Genomic DNA, 26,246 nt, shown 5'->3' on the forward strand with positions numbered 1-26,246 from the left:
CTCTTGTCTTCCACTGTGCTGGCTTATCAGTGAATGGCCTTCTGACTAGTGGTGACAAAACCAGTAATGTAGGTTGCTTTTCTACTTGATTCAATATTAATCTGGTAAGATCTCTGCAGGGCTCTTACTTCCTTCATCAAGGACACTTCATAAATTCTTGCAAAAAGTTTTTAGTTTCATGTTCTGAGAGACCTGTAAGATTTCAGGAGTTCCCTTTAAAAAAAACAGTGTTTTGGTAGCATTGTTCAGTCTTTGCCATTTTGATTGCCATTGAGTACACAAAGTCCTCTGAGACACTGTCCTCTGAGGAGCTGTGAAACACGGGTCAGTCAGATGTTGACAGCCTAATATTATCTGGCTGAAACAGTATGAGAGATATTCCTGGGAGATAATGATTATGTGCCTTCCCTTTTTTGGTTTTGTTATGTGAAAACTATTGGAGTATGTTTAGACATCCTCCATTCCTTCATGGAGGGAGTACTTTACACTTTTTTTAGAGATTTTAAGCATACTTTAAAACCATCTACTGTCTTCTCAGTACTTTGCTCCTTTCTCTGGACCTAATCCTGCTTTCATTTAAAAGGGTCAGACTGCTGCTTTTTTTTTTTTTTTTTTTTAGAATCGTAGAATCATTTTTTCTGGAAAAAGACCCTTAAGATCATTGAGTCAAACCATTAACCATTTTCAACCCCTCTGACTTTCACTGATGTATCAGCACTTCCCATTGAATTGCCTATCAGATTTATCAAAGACCAGAGAAATGAAGAAATTAATTGCTCGGACCTCTAACCATAAGCAGGGAGGACTAGATGAAATGTTTCTAGGGTTCTTTTAGTGAAGTTTCTACATTTTGACATATTTGAACCTAAAGGGCACAATTTTACTCTGTGTAATTTAAAGAACACTTGGTGGGTACAGCCAGATGAAGGAAAGCAGTAGGGGAATTTGAGGATATTTATGCAACTGTTTTAGATAATTTAAGTCTTTGCTTCTTGACAATAGTAGATTATACAAGTGGTAGCTTCACTAAATTATACAGTATTAAGATGGAGGTGATTTGCAAATGGATATATCTCTGTAGGAAAAGTTTGTGGGGGTTACTCTGAAAGCAAGGAATGTGAAACTATAGAAGATGAACAACGAATTATCTCAGGGACCAGAACCCAATTTTGACAAAATAAGGACCAAACCCCTCTATCATTTAAGAAATGTAGCTATGTACATTTGCAGCTAAGTTCCACCTATGTACTGGATAGCATTTCTTGAATATTTGAAAGTTGTTAAAGAGTTTGAGATCACCTCTTTTATGCAGAAAAAAGGTTTGAGATAATGGCAGTATCTTGACAAATAATTTTTTTAGGTTGGAATCAAATTTAACTTGGCACAATGTGGGATGAGTTTATCAGGAACTCATATAAACAATGTGAAAAAACAAAACGACTAATACTGGAGGTCAGGCATAACTAGGCTAGTAAAAATTATGCTTGAAGATGTTTGGATGAAGACAAAGCCCTTGTCTAACACATCTAACATTTATGCAAAACCGTATTTCATACACAGGACAAAGAAAATTGTTAGGTACTCCTGTGATACCATCCTTCTCTATTTATCGATGACCAAAGGTGAGAGAGTAGAGGGGCTGCTAAGGACATAAGTTCCATCACTCTGATAATACAAAGTTCATCATAGTTAAATGTTGTCATAACTACGTAGCAGAAATCAAAAGCTGAGTAAACATGATTCTTCAAAGAGGGAATCTTTCTTGTGATTATAAAATATTCAGAGACCAATGCAGACAGTATTAATAAAGTAAGCATTAAATGTAATTTTTTGAAACTGAACAATCATAGTGTCAAAGAGTCCTGGGAAAAGCAATATAATGCTGACATAGCAGGAGGATAGAACAGAATGGCAGACTGAGTGTATCTACAACCTGTTCTAAGAAATAACATCTGCCTATATACAGAAAATGCGTAAAATTTGGCAAAATGCATCTACCCATCTGAGGCTTCTTGTAATCATTGGTCAAGTAACAGATTTTTAAAGACCCAAGGAGTGTTAAGAGTTTCTACCACACAGTTCCACCAGCATTGTTCTGACTCAAGCATTTGTGACTGGAGTGAAAATCAGGCCATGGAGGAGGGAGGAAGGAAATATATTTTATCTACCTAGATGATATAGCTGGAAGAAAAGCAGAGAAATCCTCAGGGACACAAGAGCAGCACCTGTCTTCAGCGGGTCACACTTTCAAGTGCTAACCTATCCCAACTCATTCTCCCACTTTTTAATCTCTCTTTTTAATGTACTCCACTGGTAAATTGCTTCCTCTGATAAAAATGTCCATCTTCTTTTCAACATGAACTTGGATGCCTTCAGTGCTCAACAGGTGGTCCTGCCATGCTTTTGTCTGTTCAGTTAAAGAGTATCTGCTATAAAATGACTTCTGCCAATATAGTTCTCTGTAGCCTGCAGTTGAATAGCCTGCAATCAAGCTTTCTTCTCAATCTCTTTCTGAAGGTAAACCAGACTTGCTGTCTTCAAATCTTTGTATCCCCATTCCTAATTTTTGTGGTATTTGAGTTCTCAGTCTTGTTAGTTTTTCCTACACCATTCTCCTAATTTTTTTCCCTTACATTACTTGAAGTTAGTGTAAGAAAACTAAAAAAATATAGAGATAGATATCAGATTTATATGATCTGCACATGTATTATATATGTATATTTTCTATATTGATACATATATAATTATATATATGATATAATATGTACCCCAATATATGGATATATGTGTATATGTGATGATACAGATATATATGAAAGGCAATCACAAGAAGTGAGAGAAGAATCTATTGTGGTTAGTATAAGAAGTAATGGGAAATTGCAGTCAGGAGGTTTCTTACAATACATTTGGAAAACAGTATACCTTGAGAACAGTGAAGCTCTTAAGCTGTTTTGCTTCTAGGATAAACACAAAAGAGGACTAGTATAAAATCAGAGCTACACATTTGATTTTAAAATATACATATGTGACATAGTTCTTCACTAGTAAATTGCAGATGTACTCTACCATTTGATAAACTAATAAGTGGAAACAAAGTAGGAGGCGAATTTCAAAGAGAAGCTGCATCTACCTCTGCTGCATTGGCAAGGCAAAGCCACAGGCTCACCTGACCTAGTGCTGGTACAGGCCTGCTCTCCAGAGAAGGTCAGGCTAGATAACTTCCAGAGGATCCTTCTCCAGATGGCATTTCTTTGCATTATGTTTCCATGCACTAATGCAACAGGACCTCTGGACATAGCCACTAGGGATTAATAAATAGCAATGACTGAATTTTGGAAAGGCAGCTTTAGCTATCAGGCCAATAAACATTTTGTCAGCCTTGATATAGACTTGTCACTTTAAGTACTGTATATGGGTGGGAATGGGGAGAATCACCATTTGGGTTAAAATCCCAGCAGCATTTGGGCCCTGCCCTGTCGTGCCACTGCCCAGCGCCAGGTGTTAGCAAAATAAGTGTGACCTGATTCTGGCAGTGTGCTGTTTGGTTTTCAGAATGAACTGTTGTAAAATGACAGGAATTAGAGAAAATAGGAATCAGACTAATGAAGTGAGAGATATGGGGGATTGACAGGAATGTGGAAAAGGCCGTCAGGAAACAGCAGCGTTTCACCAGTCTGTGTGTGGTTAAAGGGGGCATACAATGTACTCGAGAGCAAAATTGGTGGACTGAAGCAAATCTGTTTATTGATCAAGGCAAAGTTTTGCCTTCGCACATATAAAAGTGAAGTTTTGGATTTCTGCTACTATTATTGCTGTACCTCTTAGTTATCCAGTACAATTTGATAAAGATTGCTTCTGTACTGGGCAAACCCTGTGGATCCTCTGGTCTTCATAAGAATTTTCACTTAGCAGGAACACTGAGTGGCTTCTTTTCTTTTTTTTCATGCTAATAGAGTATTTGTATGACAGGACAGCTCTTAATAATTTAAGAATTTAATAAAAGGTTCAATTGCAGAGGCATTTTTCTGAAAAGCAGAAGGATATTTATTCCCTCCTCAAATACTCACAAGGAATGTTAAATGAAGAGGTTTGTACTTTGAAATTAATATGAGGTTTAAAGGACACCTGACCACTTCAGTAGGAGTGGGTTTGTAACAATCATAGCTAAGGAAAGAACAGGGAATTACTTCAGTTGTTTCAGGCAAGTCAGAAATTTGAGTCTTTTTTTAGGCTTAGAAATTAGCCTGCACATTTGAGTTCAGCTTCTCTCTGATAACCACCTCTCTGATGATTGATTGACATGACTCTATGGCGCAAAATGCATTTTTGTGGTATGGGAGTCTCAACAAAATCCCAAACCTGTTCACCCTCTCTGGTCCCTCATTAATGAGAATAAAAGACTCACAGTGTCTCTTTGATAAGAGGAATTTGGGGGTGAACATTCAGCCATCAATACATGCGGACAGCCTGGTCTATGCTGATGAGTACTGTTAAAAGCATTATAGACTGTACCAACGCAGGATAGAGGATTTGATGCTACATGTGTCTCTCTGCTGCAGAAAAAAACAGGGAGGCTGCCTTAGCCTAGTTCCCTCTGCAACTAAATATTTGCAGCATATATAAAATTTTCCTTATAAAACATTCTCTTTTGTCAGAATGGTATAAAGGATCTTAATGGAAATGAGATTCAACTCCATATTGCACACTACAGAATGCTAATTTGTTACAAAATGAAGCCCTGCTATTCAACAATGTATTAATGAAATGGTGAGACATGTACATCTTGAAAACACTGTGAGAAAAGGATGCTGAAGCAATTGATTAGGGACAAGGAAAATTGAAAATATGTATTTTTTATAAGCCTATGTTAAATATGGGCAGTAAGCTTTGGCTACAGCTCTACAACACTCAGATTTATTCCTCATTATGGAAAAGGATATACTCTTTATATGTTGTCACCTAAATTGCCACCAGAAGAGTACTTTAATTAATTAGGTTTTCCTAGATCTAGACTGGAAAGGAAAACAAATCTGCAGAGCCTCACCAGTGTGGGCCATAGAAACCTGATATTTTACACTGAAAATTTGCAAGGTTTTGTTTTGTTTGACAACTGTTGTTCTGCTCTCCATTGCTTTTTCAATGCCAGTTGCAAAATCCAGCCTTATTTTTATTTAATGTAATACTTTCATGTGGTGATGGCTATCATTGATGGTTTGCAGTCAAAACTACGCTTGTAAGACCAGTCAAAAGTGGGGAGTCATGTTGTGCAGCACTTGAGATTTATCTAGCTAATAATAACATAGTTACTTGTAAAACAGTAAATGGAAATAAAGGCATTTCTTACTGGTTTGTTTTGTTTTTCTTATACCGGGAAGTTCAGTGATAAAGCCATTTACCAACAAGGCACTGGCAGCTTTGAGGATCTAGATATTTCTATTCATTTGAAACAGTCAGAAAATATTTCAAACCTTTGAGATAATCTTAAAAATCAGAATTCCTCTTACAAGGAAAATCGTGGGCATAAGTCAGTGTTTTTCTTAAGCAAATTATTAAGCTTTTTCTTTTGAAACTTTTTTAAGTAAAAGGAACTGGCACACAGCTCAGATGTCTAGTGTTTTGTCAGTATGTGCTGCTTTGGGTTCCTCATCTGTCAGAACAGAAAACTTAGCAGATTTCTTGCCGTGTGATTAGGAACTTCTGTAAATCTGCACCCTCTTCACTTTCATCTCCATTTAGCCATGTGCTGTTTTGCTGAAAACTCCTCCCTCCCCCAGTCAGCAGGCTGACGGTGTCCTCTAAGCTACAATCTCCTTGTTTCACCTTTCAGCTCTACCTTTCATTCTTTCTCCTCACTGGCTTTTTTGCACTCTATTCCTCTTATGAAAGGTTTCCTTGACACATGCCTACGATGTTCCTCAACTTTGCATCCTGTCCTGTCACTGCATTATTTCTCTGTTCTACCATGCACACACTCAGAAATCAATCAGCACTGATTACACTCTACATCTATAGGGGGGCTCAGAGCTGTAGTTTTGAAAGAATAATTGTGGAGGAATTCAGACATCAAAGGGGGCCTCATTCTGTTGGATCAATTTGGACTAAGAACACTGGAGTAACTTACTGTTCTTCAAAATGAATGCTTCCACCAGTCGATAGCTGAATAACCCAGACCTTGACGAACACTTTTCATTTTGAACCACAAAAATCCCTACTTTGTCCTCTGGACAGTTAAATGGTATCAACAAAAGCAAGGGAGGACTGTTGTTATTTTAATTATTGTTATTGCTGGCAAATAAAGCACTGGAGAATTCTAAAGGTTTGTGTTCACAATCTGGCATATTCAAATAATACAGATGCTATCACAGGAAATTATTTAAATGCCTAATCAGCCTATAGCCACAAAATAATAAGGTGTTAAGCCAAGGAATCTTTGGGGTCACATTGATTTATTTAACAGCCGATGCATGTCATATGATCACAGCAAGCAAACAAAATTGATTTAGAGCTGCAATTTATGGAAATCAGATCACCAGGAATTGTAACCATTCAGTCTCCTGGAAGACTGTCTCCCACTGTATTACTAATGCACAATGCAGACTGACATACTTCTGTGATTATTTGTCCTGTCTGTGGCACCAACAGATCTGTACCATTATGCCTTTCTGGTACACTTTATGATCCTGTTTCTTTGCTCACTGTCAGTGGATCACAGAAGAGTTTCTTCTTGTGGGGAGACCTGTCTGATTCAGGAGAAATCAAAATAGGTGAGGGAACTGAGGAAAGCAAAGTTTGAGAAAAGTGAAAATTAAAATCTGGAGGAGGTAAAAGCTGAGCACTGGAGCATGGTATTGTCAGCACATAGTTAATGCTTAGGAACTCACACAGCATCAATAGGAGACATTTGAAAAACAAACCAAACTTTTACTGCTTGGTTGTGTCAGATAATTTTGGAGGCTTCTGGAAATCTTTGTAAACCAGATTGTCATTAAAACAGACAAATCTGAGAAAAAAAATATACTTTACAAACAACAGAAATGTGTGCCTGGTATATGGTATTATGTTGCCTTTGAAATCTCGCCATAGGGGAGATACTATAATGGGATTTTCTGCTTGTCTAGCTTGGGAAAAGGATAATGTAGGCTTGTTCTTGTAAGCTGTGTGCTACACGAGAAAATGTTACAATGTCCAGTAGAAGCAGTTAAAAAACACATTATTTGAATTGCAGTTTGCAAAAACAACAGTTGGTGGCACTTTGAAACAATTTTTATTCCTAAATGTGCATTTGCTGATTGTAGGTGTGTAGAGGTTTACTTTAAAGTATTAAATCACTAGTCCAGTGATTCAAATTATGGTAACGATACAGAACTTCTGCACACTGCACAGCTTGCTAAAACCGAATCTGAAGATCCACATTTGTAAAAAGAAGGGAAGGTGCTCAGGGAGATTAATTCTTCTTAAAAAATGTCAGAGAGAAATTGCAGGAGGAGACAGTAATGATGAAGGCAGCAGGGGAAGTCACTGTGAACTGCATAGCCTTTTATAGTCCACAGAAGCACCGAGGCTTGCAGAGGCATGGCACGTTTCTGTGGGCAGCTGCCTTCACTGAGTTTACATTTTAAGTTTGGATGTTTTTTTTTTGTCATGGCACTGATGTCCGCGGTATATAGCATGCATATAGGTTTCTTTTTTAACAAGCACCCACTAGGTAAACAGACATTTCCCAGGATTTTAATGCCCAAGAAATGTGAGGGAGAACAGAGAGAGAGAGCCATGGCCATTCCAGAAGAACCAACCATTTACCCATGGTGTTTTCATCAATGAAGCACAATTACACCATCTGCACAGGAACTGCAGCATGTTTGGTATCACAGAGGGAAACCAGGGCATTACTGGAGAAAACTGATGGTTTGAAAGATACTCTATGTTATCACATACCTTGTCTGAATACTTGACATTTAAATGAGTTGACAAGCAAACCCTCTTTCTCTAGACATTACATATGAGCCTTTCTTCCACAGGCCAGTTTCTTTTGGGACATTTTAATTCCAGAAGGGACACATCACCTCTTAGCCACAAAGAAAGCATTGAATACTACGACAACTTGCTGCATTAGCTGTGGCCATTTGTTTAAAGGACTGGAAGACCAGACCACAGCTGGTGCTTGGCAATCTTTACAGCTTGGCCAGAGAAGCTTCAGTGCCTTCTGTTACCTCTCTAATTCTTGCATATTGGAAATGAGAAGTCTATGTCAACAGAGTATAATAAATCTGGAACCACTGCTGCACTCTGCCCCTCCCCATCATCTTGCAGATCAGTTGCAGATGATTTCTGTTTGTCGTCTTGGCCCTGAATAAGTTGGTCTTGACAGTACAATCCATAAGTGATTCTTATTTAGCTTTCTAAATTGCATGTTTTGCAGTTATTAATAGTTCTTTACATTGGCCAGTTTGAGTTGTGTGGCAAAATGTTTCCCTCAGCTTCAGACAAAAGTTGCTTGATGCATTTACAAATATGGTCTTGCCTGGGCATATTTTGCTGCTTTCCCATTTGTTTCCACAGGGCTATTTGCCCTGAGTGGCGAGCTTGACATATCAAGTATGATAAGACAAACCTCCTTGTTTTGAACAGTAATGCTGCCTGGCATTCTAGATTTTCCATAATGTTCTGCTAGATTTGGTGTAACTGTGAGGTAAATACTGATTTGGAGTGTGCTGGCTTTCATATACTTCCTTGTTCCTCAGCTTTTGTCTGTCCCTGCTTTAGCTACATTCATGTGGTGCTTAGGCAGCCAAGCAATGACTACAAGTTTTGTGCCTTAGTGACTTTCAGAATGTTTGATACCCCTGTACACCCCTCCCTGCAGCAGAATACTTATTTCAGTCTGAGAGCACAGCTTTTGCTTCAATTTGAGATGATGTTTTGGATCTCTTCAAAGCTGTTCTCTCCAGTGCCTAATTCAGCAATTCATACCTGCACCCAGGAAAGAGGGTTTGCTGATGCTAACATTGTTCTCTTGTATGCCTGATCTTGTGCTGGCCCTGCTTGGATGAAGAATCAATTTTCACACACTGGTGCTTTCAGTATGTGCGTGTATGCAGAAATACCTATTTCCTACCTGAGTTTTACCTTTCCTGCATGTAGACTTAGAAGCCGCCCTTTATATCAGCTGCCAGCCAAGGTAGTCATTTCTGGCTCAGCAGGTACTATCCTTCATTACATTTCTGACCTGCAGGCTTGATTGTTTTCATCATAGTAAATATAATCCTTTTGATCACATTCTCTGAGCACCTATATCAGTGGTACAACTGAGTGCTGGGTACAACTTGCTCCCAATGTGGCTGGCAATGTTACTTCAGCTGGAAGCTAGGGACTGAAACCTTGGGCTCCTCAACTCTGATCTGTTGAGATTTTGTTTAGTTTGGTTTGGTTTTTTGTAGAGCATCATCATTCTGGTCTCACAGTTCTATTTGCAACTGCCATTATGCACAATTTCTGACCTGCCAACGACTCCCATAGACTGGTTGCTATGAATAATTTAGCCTGTTATTAACACCAGCTCTGAAGTACTTGTTCTGAGTAGGTGTAAATCAGTGTCCCCTCCAGGGCTTTCTTGCAGCTCTAGTCTGGTTTCTTCCCACACCATCCCAAGTCAAGTTTTGTGATCCCTCAACAGTATGCTCTTCTCCAGTGGGTGCCAGTTCTCAGAAGAGCACCAGGAGGACACACTCCAAGTGAACAAAAGTATCTTGATATTTTCCACAGTCTCTTTGTACTCTCTGAGGAAGACTCAGTGCTTCATTGCTACCTAAAAACACCTAAGTTCCCTATGCTGTCAATAAAGAGGAAGAGGTGCTTCTGTTTAGTGGATAAGAATGCCCTCAGTAGCATTTGAAAAGTGCAGTTCTTTTTCCACTGACTATAAAGCTCTCTTTATAGGGAATATATGTCATTATATTAGGTGGACTGGATCACACTCACCATCCTTTATTCTTTCTTTCTCTTTGTCCCTTCCCTTCCTCTAGTTACTTCCTCCCTAGGCCAGATGCCAAAAATGCTGGCGTGGCAGTATCTCAGCTATCAGCTTAAATTGTCAAACTGGCTTCCACCTCTTTCATTTCAGAGAGCACTGTAATTGAAATTCCTCTTATTTTAGGCAGTGCTAGTATTTTAAACTTAGAACTATGTAAAGAATTGGCGATAATGCTGAACGGCTTAGCTGCGAAGGGGTGGTTACAGACCAAGTGAGGAAATGTTTGCATAAATCCTATGTAGGCAGATTCTCACCTAGCAAAAGCTGGCTTTTCTGCCAAATTTTTCAGAATCTCTCTGGCATCCACCACAAGACAATTGTCAGACTTGATTTGTCCAGCAGAGAAAGGCTTTTTCTTCCATTTCTGTGTATTTGATGCCAGCATATTTCCCTGACAGTGATGTGAGAGGTGACAAGTTCATTGAACGTGGAGGTGCCTACGCAGGGAATCTCTTTCCTTCTTCTTCTGCAGAGGTGAGTGGAAGCCTGGAAGCCCAAGGAGGACAGGTTGCCAGTGTGATCAGCTTTTATAAAGTCCCCAGGTTGCATGGGCTGGTGCTGCTTAAGCATTGCAGGTGACAGAATGGGTAAATCTAGGCTTTGCTCTGGAGCCAGAGCTCTGTAGTGAGAAACCCGAGATGTGTCCTGGCTGGGGAGGCTTGGCTTCGACTATGCTTGTATCATGTTTCTCTTTCATCAACAAGGGTAAAACCCAGGGATTTCAGGGACAGAGGAGTCCCAAATTCCTGTTTAACACTTCAGTGACTAGGAAATAAGTAAAACATGACTGTGCATTTACTAAACCAGAGAAACTTGATTAACTTGCTGTTCATTTCTGTCATGCCTGTTTTGTTAAGCATTAGGGGGCAATAGCAGGAGAGGGGAGAGTATAGATTATAACGTTTCTATATGGACCTGGCTGTGCTTGTTCATGGCTTACTTCCAGACGTGAATGTTCAAATGGTGGGATTTCGGTGGGAGACTGGCTTGGATTTGTTTTAAAAGTGGAGAATTATGAAAAAGTGGGACTCCAGTGAGATGTGCTTCACCCCTTAAAACGTTTTAATTTGTCATTGTTATCACCTAATCAACAATAATCAGGAGCAGGGAGCCTAACGATGAGGCTAATGGGAAATGCTGACTGGACACAAAGGGGGGACTGATTTACCTCAGGTAACCCAAGGAATGGTTTGCAGTCTGACATATTGGCAAGGGGAACAATGAGCACAGCATTATCCAGGAAGGCTAAGGGAAGTGGTTTTTGAAGGCTGACTGTGAAGGTGCTGACCTTAACAAAGAAGGATTTCTCATACCATCCTAAATATGTAAATTTTAAATCTTAAAGGGGAAAAAGAAATGAAATGTGGTATGTTTTGATTTGTTAATGGAGAAATGCTGTACAGCATGTCTCTTAAGCAGTATAGCGTTACTAAGCAGTATGGATAAGAAGGAAAGCAGAATTATCCTTTGGGAGATGGAGTATATTGGGTAGCTGAGCATCTCCTGCATGGGAAAACTCTTGCACAGAATCAGTGTTGATTAGTTTGTTCGGCTTCAGTATGAAAGCATTTTCACAACATTCAGGATTTTTGCAGAACTGATGCTCAAATTTCTCAGCCATCTCCTCAGCTGCTATGTTTTCTAACTGAAAATATATGTTTAAACTCTTTGTTGCATCCTCACAGCAACCTGTTCTGATGTGCATCTCCCTGCCCAAGTGATACCAGAGATCTGTTTGGCTTTGCAGGTCTAAGAATGAAATACAGTTATTTTTCCATTTTAACATGGATTCAGCTGTCAAGGCCATCATCTCCACACCCCACCTTAGCATGCATGCATGCTAAATCCACGTGCTCCTTCAGAAATAGGTTGCCATTACGTAACCTCACTAACCCACTATGATGCTACCGGTACATATATGCGGCGCAGCTTGAAAAAAAAATGAAAACAATTTTATGGAACATTTATTTTCAGTTAACACCATATGTTACAGCTGTAAGTCTGAAAGTATTAAAAGCTAACTTACAAGGTGATATGTTTTTTGCCACTTCCTCTTTGGAAGACAGTCTTAGTTTTGTGTTAATGACAAGAAAACAAATAAAACAGCAGAAAGAAATAATAGCTGATTCCTATAGGTGGTTACCCATTAAAAAAATAGAAGATCTTCTTCCGAAACAGAAAATTGTATATGTAATATATACTTGCAGGTTGTCTCATCTGCAAAAATCTTTCCTACCTTGGGGAGCAGTAGCCCGTTTATTAAGGGCTGCTCATACAAGTAAAAGTTTACATGATATCCAATTGTCTCTTGTCTATCCCAAACCAAAATAAGCAAACAAACAAATTATTTCAACAGAAGAAGGCTCTTAAAAAAATAAAAATACAGAATAAACAAACTACACAAAAATAACACATCAGCAATATTACGGTACCCGTTAACCTTGTCGAGGCCAAAGGTCAACAAAAAACACTAAAAAAGCTTTGATGTCTGCAAACAGGCACAGGCTTTTGCAGACACTGCCAGATCTTTTATTTCTCTTGTCTTGCTGGGTGAGACAGTCACTCAAAAATGGGATCAATGGCTTTCGTCAATACTTCACCCAATATTGTGAAAGGTCATATATCATTGTCTCCCAGCACTAGGGCAATCTGCAAACAGACGTTCCTTGCATTGGAGTCGTGCCCAGAGGATTCAAGCAGGAAGGAAATGCCACTCTGCTGGGCAGGCATAAAATAAAATAGTTCACACTTACAGCTGAAACAGGAACGAGCTGTGACAGCAGTAAAGCACTGGCAGCAAAGGCTTTTGAGGTAAGGGGTAAGTGAAAATAATGGCACAGGAATGGCAGAATAAGGCAGTGCCTCCAAGAAGCTGTTCCCCAAGGCTCAGAAATGTCTGTAAGGGGCAGCTCATTAGATGACTGCAGCTGTTTCTAGTACCTAAAGCAGTAAATGGATTTTTCAGAGAAGCCGGTGCCTGAATATTTCTGAAAATCTCCCCATAGCATGACTGCAGGAGCCATGAGCTACTGACTGCTACTGAAAACTTGGCTTTTGCTTGGCTGTTGACATGGAAGTTAAACCCATCCAAAAGTCTGTGTTTTGATGCGGCTGCTTGCACCATGAATCAGTGCATGTTCCTCCTCCATGTCCATTACCAGACCCTCTTTTGTCCTAGATGTGGGAATTACCGATGTTGGCAAAGGTAAATAGCTAAAGAAACTTTTATTTGTAAATGCCCCCAGCTGACAAGCTGTTAATGACATCCCAGGAGAGCTTGCCAGCCTGCATTTTTGAAGATGCAAGGAAATAACATTATTGGCCAGTATGTGTTTTACAGCACTGTCCAATGAGAGTGCGCTTCTTGCTATTTTGTATAGTGTCCAGATATGAAATATAACAGTGCCTGTCTTGGAGTGTTACTCTGCTTTGGTACACTTTTTCAGGTGGCATACATTTATTATACTCTATATATACAGAAATCTCTGCTCTTTGATTAGGTTATTCAATTGATTCACGTTCAAAGGGAAACCAGAATATTCATTTGCAAGTGAAGATAAAAAATGAAAATAAATTGAGCCTTACAGAATGGGATGGATTTGAGGAATTGTGAAATCAGAGCTCAAAAGGAAACATTGCATCCTAAATATTTTATTACTAATCATAATTGCTTTAAGTATAGCATGACTGGGCTAGTGATATTTGTTATTTTGATTTAAGAACACATTTAATTGCCCAATTGTCTACTGCAAAACATTTTTTTCAGTGAAATCAACACGAGAATAACAACATGAACGAATCTAAAATAATATAATCCCTTTCATTGAGTGCCATAAAATGTTTATGAGCTCTTTCAGCCACTGTGTGCACGTATATTCATCTGACTGTCACAGATTGTAGATACATCACAGGATAGGTAACGAAACTGTTTGAGTTGTCCTGTTTCCAAATTCCTCAGTAAACATTTCTTCTCTAAAACTGGAGAAATCTTTTGTGACACCCCTTCTGAGATGGTACCATGATCCAAATACAGAATATACAGTTATAAATTATTGGCCATTCTTGACCACTTTGAATATTGAAATATACCTCATAAACATACATGTGACCAATTTGCTCCAATTAGTGTAAGATGCTGTCAAAGCAACACCAACTCTTCTGCACAGATTGCAAGAATTAGATCTTTCTTTACATTCATTGTGGGTAAATAGAGCCATTATATCCTGCAAATAAAGAATTATGGTGGCAAATCTATCAGCTGAATCCTTGGCTCACAGGCATAACTATATTCCAACAATAAGATGAGATGGACTTATTTCTACTCAAAATTTACAAACAAAAAAAATGATGTTAAAGAAAGCAGATATTGGAAATGGGGTTTGGTTTTGTACAACTTTTTCAAGTTGAGTATTGCACCATTAAAATAATCTAAATAACCCTAATTCAAATCATATTCATATTTTTGAGACCAAAAACCTTGACATGACTAAGTCTTATGCAGTACAAATTTTATATTAAAAGCCAATCTGAGAAAATTATACTAGATGTTACTAGACTAGATTGTGATTCCTGTGTTCATATGGAATATCCATTTCTTCTTCAATGAAAATTCATTGGATTCACTCCATTACTTGAAAAGCGAGGTACTTCTTAACACACTAACAACCCATGTGAGTGACACTGTGAACATTCTGACGCACCTGAAGATGAAACAGTCCAGATCTGCTGTTCCAGAGAAACTCTTCTTCACTGTTCACACACTCTGCCACCACTATATGTGCTATTATCACATAAACACACAAACCAGACCTTAACAACACCCAGTTGATCAAGAAAAAAAAAGTGTCAGTGACTGTAGTGACAGTTTGTTTTTTTTTCCTAAGAAATTACCTGGCCTCATCTTATGCCAGATGGTTCATATTTTTATGTAACACCTAAGAGGTCCTGAAATACCACATTATCCTCCAAAATACAAATTCTCTGCAATACAGCTATTAAAGCCTTTAGCAAACGTCTTGATTTCAAAATAAATGAAGGGAAGCCTGAATCTACATCTAGTCCAAGATGCCAACTCAAGTGAACATTTTGAATGTGAACATTTTTTCAATGTGCACCTTCTAAAATGTGAAGATCAATTTTGCAAATACGAATATAGTTGCCTCCAAAACTGATTAAGTAGTCCCAAATTGATGTTACAATGATTCAATAACTTTAAAAAGAAACTTACTAAATATTTCCAGCTACGGAAAATGTTTATGAACTGTAAATCTAAATCCCCCAAGCAAATTTGCCACAAATATCATATATGTCATTTGAAGAAGTTAAGAGGTAACAACTTCTTATTTAAACATGAAAAAATTATGGCAATATTAACTAGAAAGAGCCCACTCCTACTCCATAACCATTAAAATGCAGGAAGTCACCTATTCAATAATGCAGAATTGTTGTGTATTAAAAATTTAAGTCTATAAATATTAATAGAACAAAGGTCAGTCTCTTAACCAACAGAGGTAGTTGTACGCATAGCTATCATTGCTAGCCTTAAGGGCTGCACATTCTTTAGGTATAGAACAAAACAGACACGATAAGAGGCAGTTGTCTGATAGATTTTGATCCTTTTTTTCAGATGAAGGATAAGGATAAGAAAACCTATATAAATCCTGGGGATTGTGGTTGTCCTTTGGGAAAGTAATATTTCTATTTCACTCTAACAAGTCAAGGTGCTGCAGTCAGCTTTCCAAGTGCATGGCATAAAGGTGTTTATGTATGTAACAGCAGCCAAGGACACCTTCTGCAGCCTTGCTTCTTTACACTACTTTGGCTTCATCAAGAGGTCAGAAACATGATACTGTTTTCCAAGGGAAACATGATACTGCTTTTCAGAGGACTGAAAAGACCTGGCTAGTGTATGCCAAATATACCCAATACCAACAGAGAGGTGATTGCTATGCAAGAGATGAGAAGGAAACTCCTGGGTTATCACAGTCTAGGTATTCATGTTCCCAGGAATGTGAAAGCTGAGCAGGCTGTGAGAGGGCTTTCAGTGATGTCCATTAGCATAAATCAAATGTGAAGTACTGGAAAGCTACAGCTATCTTCTCAGCAGTGATTCCTCTTAGGTGTGTCAGCAATTTCTGGATGCAGGTAGCATCAGCTTTATTTCTGGATGCAGGTAGCATCAGCTTTATTTCTGGATGCAGGTAGCATCAGCTTTATTTCTGGCTAGAAAAAACAGGCTCTTCATTGTAGTAGAGTTACGTGGCCCTTTACAGCCTGAACCAAATTTACATCCCTTGAGCACTCTCCTGTTCAGTCAGGGTGGCTAGTTATCTACATCTGTGAGTGGTGGCCTCTGTGAAAGACATGCACGTGACTTGAGAGCAGAGAGGAGCTCGGACAGTGTGCATACCATAGGTCTGCCAGGGCTGTGTCTAGAGAAACGTGTTTCCTTCTTCACTCGCTGCTCTCCTGTCACCTGCTCTGGGAAAACTCTGGAACATGGCCATGCTGTCATACAGCGTTATTATGTTTGCCACACTGACAGCAGGTTAACCATGGCTTACAAACATTGTGCAGTACTGGAAATGGAGGTAGAAACAAATGTCTGCTGCATGCAGACGCAGGGTGAGTAGTGGATACCTGGTTATCCTCTAAAACTCCCTGGGACAGGTCTGCTGCCAAATAGTGCAGAGGGGATGCATGTGCCTGCCCAAAGTGCGCATCCCTCAGGGCACTCACCCAGGCTGTATGGTTGGAAACGAGATGACAGCTGTTTTATGCTGTGTTTTCCACCTCTGTAGAATTAGTTATGGTCATTTGAAAGAAACATTTATGGAGGAGGGGCTGAGGATAGGACAGAACATGTCTTTGTCATGGCAGGCAGGAATTTATGGTACAGCTCTGAGGCCAGAGATGCTGAGAACCTCATCAGACCCTTGAACACACAGCTGTGCATTGGTGCTTTTGCTCACCATTTTGAATTTTGTTCCCTTGAGGTAACAGTGACCTCAGTTTGGATTAAGAGTATGTGAAGGTGCCCCTAAGCTTACACAGGAATGGACTACAGAAAGGGCTCAGCATCATCTGCTTTTCTTAGACAACCTTTCCTATTGCCACGATCAGAAACAGAAACAAGAGTAGAGAGACCACTGGTCTGTTCACGGAGGGCCTATCATGTTCCCATGAACTACTTCCACTCCTGTTGTGTTCCAAGATATTCGTCCTCCAGCTTTGTGAGAATGCAAATACAAAAATGGGAACATCTTATTGAAGTCTTAAGTCTCTCTCAGAAAGCCCAACAGAATTGCCTCTGGGTGTAAACATTGAAAGGAGGTAAAGGAAAGGAAAGAATTAAAGGCAGCTTTGCCACAGCCACAGGAATGTTTCAGAGGACCTGAGGTCTATCAACATTGGTGGTATTGTTTGGGACTGGATGCCAGGCTGGCCAAAGCTATATTGTGAAGGACAGGGAATATCCTGAAGACCTTGGAGAAGGAGGAAAGATGTCAGCATTGTGATATCCTTGTTAAGGAAGGGTATGGGGACAACACAGACATCCTGGAGAGGGCAATCTGTTCTCTTTAAGCCAAGGCAAACAACACAATCCATAAGGCAAGATCCACTGGAAAAAAAAAAAAACAAAAACCAAAAACCAAGAAAAAAGAAAAGGTAGGTGCATTTCTGCATGCTGTTTGGTTTTTTTTTCTGATGTTTCTTCCTCCTGTCCTATTCAGGTAGAGCAGTAAGAAACCACAGGCCAGACCGTAGGAATAATTCTCCAACATGCTACAGAGAAAGCTGATCTTGTCACATAGTTTGCCATTTGGCACAATCAAAACGTTTTCACCATTTCTCAGAATGACACCTTCCCAAACTGCTCCACAGGGTGCTCTTCTGGCCCTGCTTCTTGATGAAGCTATCAGCACCCCGGGGGGCTCAGAGGACCCACACAATGGCCTCTATGGGCCCTCTTGAGAAAAGCACCAGGCAGAGACACCTCATCTGTATTCAACAAATTCATTGTGCTGAGACTTTTTTCTAGTACACTTGATAGCTCACATGATGCCTTCAGATCTCCAGGCTTTGAGTAGCATTTTCTGATGTTTCCTCTGCTCAAATTTGCTGAGCTGCCTCAAAACAAGCCTGAATTATTTAATATGTTTAGGAATAATGCTAAAACAGCTGCATGGAGTTTTCTCACTGCTGTTTTTCTGGCTCGTGTCTCCTTGTAAAACAGTTTGTCTTGTTCCTTACCAGTGCCTATAGCTGGTGTACTGTACAGAGTCATCTCCTTCACATCTGCTGAAAGCTCAGACTCCACTGGAAAAGACAAAAGAAATGGACAAGAGAAAAGGGTTTTTGACTTATTGCATGCTGCTTTTGGGTTGGGTTGGGTTTTTTTAGTTCTTATAGGGTGGTACATGGACAGTTAGAAAGAAACTAGCCCCTAGAGAAAGAGAAGCAGAACACCAGGGAATCTTGAAGAAAGTCACGACAGATTCCTCAACTAGCTGTGCAGGTGAGTCATGAACCATGTTGACAAAGAACAATTAGATGTGAATTCCATTCAGTGCAAAGCTTTCTTTCCAAAGTGAGGATCCAAAGGAATATGATCCATCTGTGTGCTTCAAAGCATGATTTGGCGCTAGGACTTAATTCAATTTTAGACTAATGAAATTAGTCTAAAAATAAAAATAAAATAGTTATGAAACCATTTCATAGTTTCATAAGGCCAGTCGAATGAGGTAAACAGAAACTTGATGGCGACAACATTCAGTTAATGAGATGTTTTGAAATTAGGAACATTTCTTTTGAAATTGAATGGTTGTTAGGCATTCTGGGCCTGTTTAGAATGATCGTATTTAGTTATTGAATTCTGAAATTGAAAAGCAATTTCATAGATGTGTGTTTGTCCTAAACTACTACTTCTGCATTTCTAAGGGCTCTTGATATGCTAGTCTGTGGAACACTCCTTTATTTTAGCGGTTTGAGAACTCTGCAAAAGAGTGATAACTGCTATTAACATAGTGGAGAACATATAAGTCGCTTCTGTATCTGACTGTGTTTCAGAACAGAAGACACAGCCAGTGCCAGATCTCTGGTCTCCTGAAATTTTGCCCCTCTTAGGATGGCTATTTTTGTTCTACTGTAATATTTATCCCATTTCTGATTACAGTTCTTTGAATGCTGCAATGCCGAAGCCAAGCATAGTGCATGAGCTGATCTAACTTGGACCAGGAGCAAGAAGTCAGGATGTAGCACTAGTTAATAATTTTTAAGTACAAGGTTAAGTGGTCTGAGATTAGAGAGGAAAAGATCAGCAAAACACTTCTAATCAATTTGATTTCAGAGAAGTCAAAATTACTAATTTATAACCAGCACCTGTGCAATAAAAGATATTAAAACAACAGCAAAACCTGTTCTTTTGTGTGTTTTACCAGCCCTGGGTTCCTCCTAGCGGTCCTGCTGGACTTCTCAGCTTGTTCTACTTCACTATTTGTTTTCACTCACTCAAACTCATACAGTCTCACATAGCTGCACATGATTAACACTACTGCCATTTTTTACTTCTTTGTCATCTCTTTAATTTACTGCTAGACTTTTTGTTCTTTGATCCATTAATTGGATCCTTTCTTTTTTCTCAATTTACAGTCTGATTTTTTAGAAACACTGAACCTGGCCACTCCTTAAGCCCAGTTCCATTTTCTTTATTGTTTGTTTCCCTCCTTCTCCTGCTCATGGCACATTGTGCTTTTTACAGATTAAGAAGTTTGTCATATGTCTATTTTTGGACAGTTATCATTAATAAATTAAAACTTTGTCAACCTGTGTGCCCTCACAGGATTGTGTGCCTGGAAGCAAGGAGGATGTGGCTTTCCATTTTTATGAGTACTTCTTTATATGTCAGTGCCAGAGATTCCTTCATCTCCAGGAAGCAGACAGGTATGCTTAGTGTTGTCTCTTTTAGAGAGACTGAGAGAATTACTTGGGGAACCAAATTCCCTGCTAGCAAAATCAGTAGGATTGCTCCAGGGCAAAATGAGACCTAGTGTCTGTGTGATATTTTGGAAGTGCACATTTTTGCATCCTTTCTTATTATTTCTCCTTTCAGAAAAATACAGGGCATCTAACAAATACCAGACTATCAGTCTGTTTGGGCTAGCTGATGGCTTGTGTGGTGAAAAGTACAAAACTTGAGATGGATCTGAGGAGTTTTATTCTTTTGTTCCTTGGGGGGGGGGGGGGGGGGGGGGGGGGGGGAGAAGGGCAAAAGACAGCACATGACTGCTTAACTGAGCTATTTTGTCTTTTTTACTAAGGACAATCAAGTTTCTTAGAGTATTCCCACACCAAAACACAACCTAGCATGAAGAACATTTAGCAGAGATAGCAGGTCAGTCTCCAAACCTATGTAGACCTATTAGCAAGGGCCACACATTGTAGTGACACTTCTGTGTGGCTTTTGCCTCTGAGCTGGCATGGTCTCTCAGCAGCATCTCCCCTGTCTTTGCCAAGTAGATGGGCTTAGTTAAACCGTGCTTTGGATTTTCATAAAAAAGACTGGATTTACAGTGACAAAAAGATGCAAAATGAACTCACATTTTATATTATATAGGGTTATAAATACTGAGATTTTATTTGGAAGAAGACAAGAGAAGAATGTGTTTACGTACGTGTCCTAGATACAGATGCATAAATGTTGAAACTTTTGCATTTGAACATGTATCACAGCAACAAAGTAGAGATTCTTTGCGAGAAACATCAGCAGGTTTACTATTTAATAGCTTTTATTTAAAATTTATCCACAGTCTTCCACAGCGTTCATAGTGATTTACAGGATTCCATTTATATGCTTTTTACAATTTACACGTTTTGCTGTAAGCACTGAAAATTGACTGAAAATCATTCACACCTATTTATCAGAGTGGTTTGTGTAGAAGTCTTGAAACTCACATACATATCTAAAACTTTTGGAAGAGTTGTGTAGAGATGAAAATCTGCCCTGTGTTTTAGCATTAATGAAGGACAGAACAAAGGAATAGAGTTGCTATGGTATCTATATACACAGCAGTTCCTCAAGCAGTATACAGAGTCAGTTCAAACAAGAGATCGAAGTGAACTCTTCTGTTGTTGACCATGAACAGAAGAGTCGATGGTGTAAGATGCAGCTACTGAGGCATAATAAGAGAGGATGGCTGAGATTTATCCAAAAAAAAATTGAATCTGACCACAAGTGGTGGTAATACATGAGAAGGAAAGAAGGAAGCCAGATTTCCACCCACCTGGAAAGGAATTTTTTAATAGTTAAATATGAAGACCCCTATTAATTTTGGCATTAGAAAAAGTCACAAGGAGAAAACAAGAAAAAACAAAATGTGTCACAGAAGAAAAAGTAATGCAAAGCCCAATAAAAAGAGATCATTCCTTCTCTTCAATATCTGAATGTAGCAGTCCAGCCATAGAGCTGTAGTGTCAGGGAGAGGTGAGACTTTTCAAGAAAACATGCAGATGCTCAAGTACTTTTCTGTTTTAATACCTTGGGGAGAGACAAAGTAGCATTACATTTCAGTAAACTAAGTGTTACCATTTTGCTGTGTCATATATGCAATATAATGTTTGAGTTTGTTTAAATAGTGTTAGAAATTTACAAATTAGACACATTGTTTCATTTACATGGTGGATTTACTAACCCAGGGAATGTATATTCTTGCAAGAATCCTGTTGATCTTCAATCTGATAATTGGGTAGACACTAGATTAGCAAAGAGGTTTCCACGGCACATTTTGTATGTGCATGTGTGGACACACACTTGTACATACCATGCACTTAATTTCTTCTAACTGTAAATTAGTTACTGTTCTTAGAGGTGGTATATCAGATTGTCTGATGAAGGATACAAGAAGATTTCCATTACAGAAATTTATACTCCCTTCTCTCCCAGAGGGAAATACAAACCGTAGTACACAATTGTACAAGAAACCATATAATTTGCACTTGGTTTTAGAACTGACGGGGTCATACCTTAACTAAACAGGACACAGCTTGATCTTGAATATAGCTAGATTATATTTTGGTATGTGGGACTAACATCAAATTGTGCTTCCTGGGTTTACTGTAAAATATACATGTAACAGGCTAAGAAAGTTTAGTTCAACATGATGCAACACTGTCTTCATTCTCCAGCTATTCTCTCATCTATACTACTTAATTTGCAGTATAACTGCTAGTGTGGTTGACATAATCTGTGACAGTATTGTAAATGCCTTGTTTTTCTGTGTGTTACCATGGACAAATTGAATGGATAATTGCATATTAGATTTCATACCCCTGGTTTATAAAATTCTATGACTCCAAGTCAGCCAGAAATACACTTAAAATCAAGTTTCTGTGTTTTATCATAAAATGTAACTATGAATAGTTCTACCATTGTCTCAATTAGATTTTATAAATGTATTCCTGTTGGCAAATTAAATAATTCTGTTTCATCAGAGATTGCATTAATAACAATTGGCATACCCTAATTCACATTTTTAGGAAGGTATTACCGTGAATAAAACCCATCAGGAACATACCTCCCTGATGTTGTCTTCATGATTCTATAATGTCAGTGATGACTTATTTCAGAATTCAGGACAAAAGGGATTGTCTGAAGACATTTTAAGCTGATAGCAAGTCTAACCAATTTCAAAATGCTTAGAACTGGCCTTGCTAGTCACTGCCAATATTATCACAGGTTCATTGAAAATCAGAGCAGAAGTCTTTCATGGGGTCATTTAGTAATGTAAACAGAACCAGGAGCTGTCACTGAGTTCAGTGACACCAAATCACATCTCAGGAAATATACTCCCTGCTGTTGAAAAAATTACTCATTTTAAATATATTTTTAGGTTTTTTTTTTATTCTGCAGAAGCACATCTTTTCTCATTGTTCATTTTTCCACTTCCTGGGCTAGTGGATTTTTTCCAGATGCCAGGCTGTTGCAGTCAAAACTATTTTTTTCTAGCCAGCTGTAATCTCTCATGGTACCACAGAGTCACAGCAGAGTTCTGCTTCTCACAGCATTTTTTTTTACCTTCCCAAGCTGAATCCAGCCTTTTAACATTCCGTTTTGCTCATGTCTATGCCCATGTGAGGAGCCCTTCCACTTAACAGATGTTCTAAATGAGGAAAAAAGAGTGAAACTGACTGAGACCAGTTTAAAAATTGCAGGTTTGAGTACTTAGTGATTTCTCTTGTTTTTTCTGTGTAATTTCTTCAGAGAACAAAAGCTTTGTTCTTTGTTGGTAAATCTACCTTGAAGTTTAAACATACCATAAAGCAGATTGGCTTCCAAGTGCACAGTATTATTCATTTATCTCCCGTTTGCTATTCCACTGACATGTCTACCTGCCTCTGAAGGTTTGCTGTCTTGAAGATTTTTTAAGCTTGTACAAGTACTCTGCTTATTGCATTGCTATTCCTTGCTTCAGAGTGCATTTTTATGCCCTAGCTGCTGCTGCTGCTGGACCTTTGTTGCTTGGAATGTCTCTGGCTTTGTAAGACACCACTGACCCTTTCAGGCATCATTCAGGGGGAGACTCAAGCATTGAGAGTATTATGTAGTGTGATAGGATACCCTGTTCAGGCTTGCACAAGTGCATGAAGATCCATATTCATACTTAATTTTAAAACTTTTGGTTGTTAATCCTGTATTATGCTGGTAAAGAGTTCCTAGTGGTACAGAGCCAAGGATGCTTCCCTGGAAAAAGCTCAACTCAGGGTGCAAAAGACATGATGTATGGCGGTGTTACTCTCCTCTTATGATTTTTTTTTTTTTTTGCCCAGCATAGGTGGCACTTTCTCTGCTTATGCTGGATTTATCACTAGCTGGGAATCCATCAGAAAGACTGTGCTGGTGGCTGCTAATTGCACAGTGGCTTCAGGTTGTCAGGTTTTGATGGATAGTGTCTTTTACACCTCACCTTCTAGTCTGACTAAAGTCTCGCAGTCAAGACCAGTTGGAATAGGTTTTGTGTCCTCTGCATTTAATTTCAGTGCTTATCTGTAGAAATTTAAGATGACAGGTGATTAACTGCAGGGCTTTGATTCTGTTGTAAAGTTCTTCTTTTATATAGGACTCCCTGTATTAGCAAGAAGATGCTTACTACCACTTACTATTTCTTCTAGCGTCAGTAGTTAACACTTCTGCAGTTTTTTCAATTTATGCTTGGTCTTAATTCATCAAATTCAGGATTTCATCAGTACATGACATCTGCCTTAAGAAAATGTACAGAAAACATTACTCTGTCATTTTTTCACTATGTAAATGCTAAATATGTGTCTTTTGGTGATCCCTCATAAACAATACATACGCATTTCAACCACAATAATGATCAGAGGGCTGGAGCACCTCTCCCATGAAGAAAGGCTGAGAGAGTTGGGGTTGCTCAGCCTGGAGAAAGGAAGACTCTGGAAAGACATTATAGCAGCCTTCCTGTACCTGAAGGGGCTGACAAGAAAGATGGAGACAGACATTTTACCAGGGATATTGATAGGACAAGGGGTAATCATTTAAACTGAAAGAAGGTAGATTTAGATTAGGTATTAGGAAGAAGTTATTTACTGTGAGGGGTGGTAAGGCACTGGAACAGGTTGCCCAGAGAAGTTGTAGGTGCCCCATCCCTGGAAGCATTTAAGGCCAGGTTGGACGGGGCTTTGAGCACTCTGGCCTAGTGGAAGGTGTCCCTGCCCATGGCAGGGGGGTTGGAACTGGATGGGCTTTAAGGGTCCCTTCCTACCCAAACCATTCTGTGATTCTATGATTCTAATTTACTGTTTCAGAGCTGTACAGCATTGAAGACACAGAAGTATATTTGTCTTGTGATAAATTTTTTTATATAGTCATCATCATAAATTTTTGACTCATACTACATTTGTTGACATTATTACTAGATTCTAAATAATTGACTGAAGTTTCCAAATACAGCCTTATTTGAAGTATATAGCTGAATGAAAATAGAAGTATATGCAGTTAGAGGCCGTTAACTGAGCACATAGTGAACTGAAGAGCAGCACATTCAGGAAAGGATAACCCACATTTTGTCACTCTGAAATTTTTAAGGAAATACCCGAACAAGCATTTAGCAGTAGAAAGATGCCACTTCCATTAGTGCATGGAGTGGAAGGATTTAAGAGGTTTGGGTTATTTTTAGAGGGGGGCAAGCTAGGTGCTGTTGCAAGTAATGGTTGCCTGGTAACACATCTAGGATTACAAGATAGCAGGGTCATTGATGTAGGCTTATTTCATCAGTAATACATTAAAAAAATAAGTAAAACTAACCCCAAATCAAACCCAAACCCACTCCAGCAAACTGTTGCTTGGCAAGATCTGTTTTTCAGTATTTTCTGAGCAATTCAGTAATGTCAAGCTTTCAGAAATATATGTTCTAGAAATGCAAGACCAGAGTAGCAGCTCCTTAGTCATTGCTTTTGTTGTATCAATAAGAAAGCCAGTTTTGCCTTTGGGGTTGGATTAGATTTATTTTCATTTGCCTTGCATGTCAGTTTACAAATATACAAGCTTTGGATGCTCCTCTGTATGCTCTCCTGCTTTAATAAATATTTTTTGATATTTCTTTTGTAATATCTTTGGACCTGATCCTAAGAGCATAACTCCTACTGAAAGCAAAATATATTTAATAAGATCACTCATGTATTCAGCTACTACCTCTCCTCATTAAGACTGGCAGAATTAGGTTTGACATAAATGTAAACTGGTGAGCTTTTCAAGCGTACCTTCTTAAATCTATATTTAGGTATTCATTTGTTGAAGAAGTACCCTAATTCGCACAGGCATTGAGTACTTATAATGAACATTGTTTGCCATGGACATTTTTGATCCTCAGAATGCCTTGATGTAGGCAGCTTTCTACAATTTTGGCATCTAGATATGCTTGAAATTGCTGGTTAGCAAGTACAGTTGTCATTGCTGTATTCTTAAGACAACTTCTTTTTCTTTGAAAATGTCCTATCTTTCTGCCAAAAACACTTCGCCAGCCAAATTGAGGACAGCTACATTAGTCACTTTGCAAGAGGTTTCTCAGAGGTTCAACCTCTTCCTTTGAAGCCTTTTGACTTTCCCCAAATCTTTTATTTCACTGTCAGGGTCCAGGAACTCATCCCACATCATATCTTGTTTGTTGCTAAGTTTCTTTAAAGCTAAAGGCGTAGACAGGAA

At 38.9% G+C, this 26,246-nt stretch overlaps 1 long non-coding RNA gene across 1 annotated transcript in view; it reads left to right on the forward strand.

Annotated features, from left to right (window-relative positions):
* LOC134158328 (uncharacterized) overlaps positions 1-19,713 on the forward strand; it is a 28,502-nt gene extending 8,789 nt beyond the window's left edge. The window contains exon 3 of the long non-coding RNA XR_009962722.1: positions 18,296-19,713. This is a non-coding gene — a long non-coding RNA (uncharacterized LOC134158328). The remainder of the gene's footprint in view (positions 1-18,295) is intronic.
* The last annotated feature ends 6,533 nt before the right edge of the window (positions 19,714-26,246 follow it).

Source organism: Pezoporus occidentalis, unplaced genomic scaffold (assembly GCF_034315485.1).
Source record: "Pezoporus occidentalis ecotype Australia unplaced genomic scaffold, CSIRO_AGI_Poc_V1 ctg13, whole genome shotgun sequence".
Taxonomy (NCBI): domain Eukaryota; kingdom Metazoa; phylum Chordata; class Aves; order Psittaciformes; family Psittacidae; genus Pezoporus; species Pezoporus occidentalis.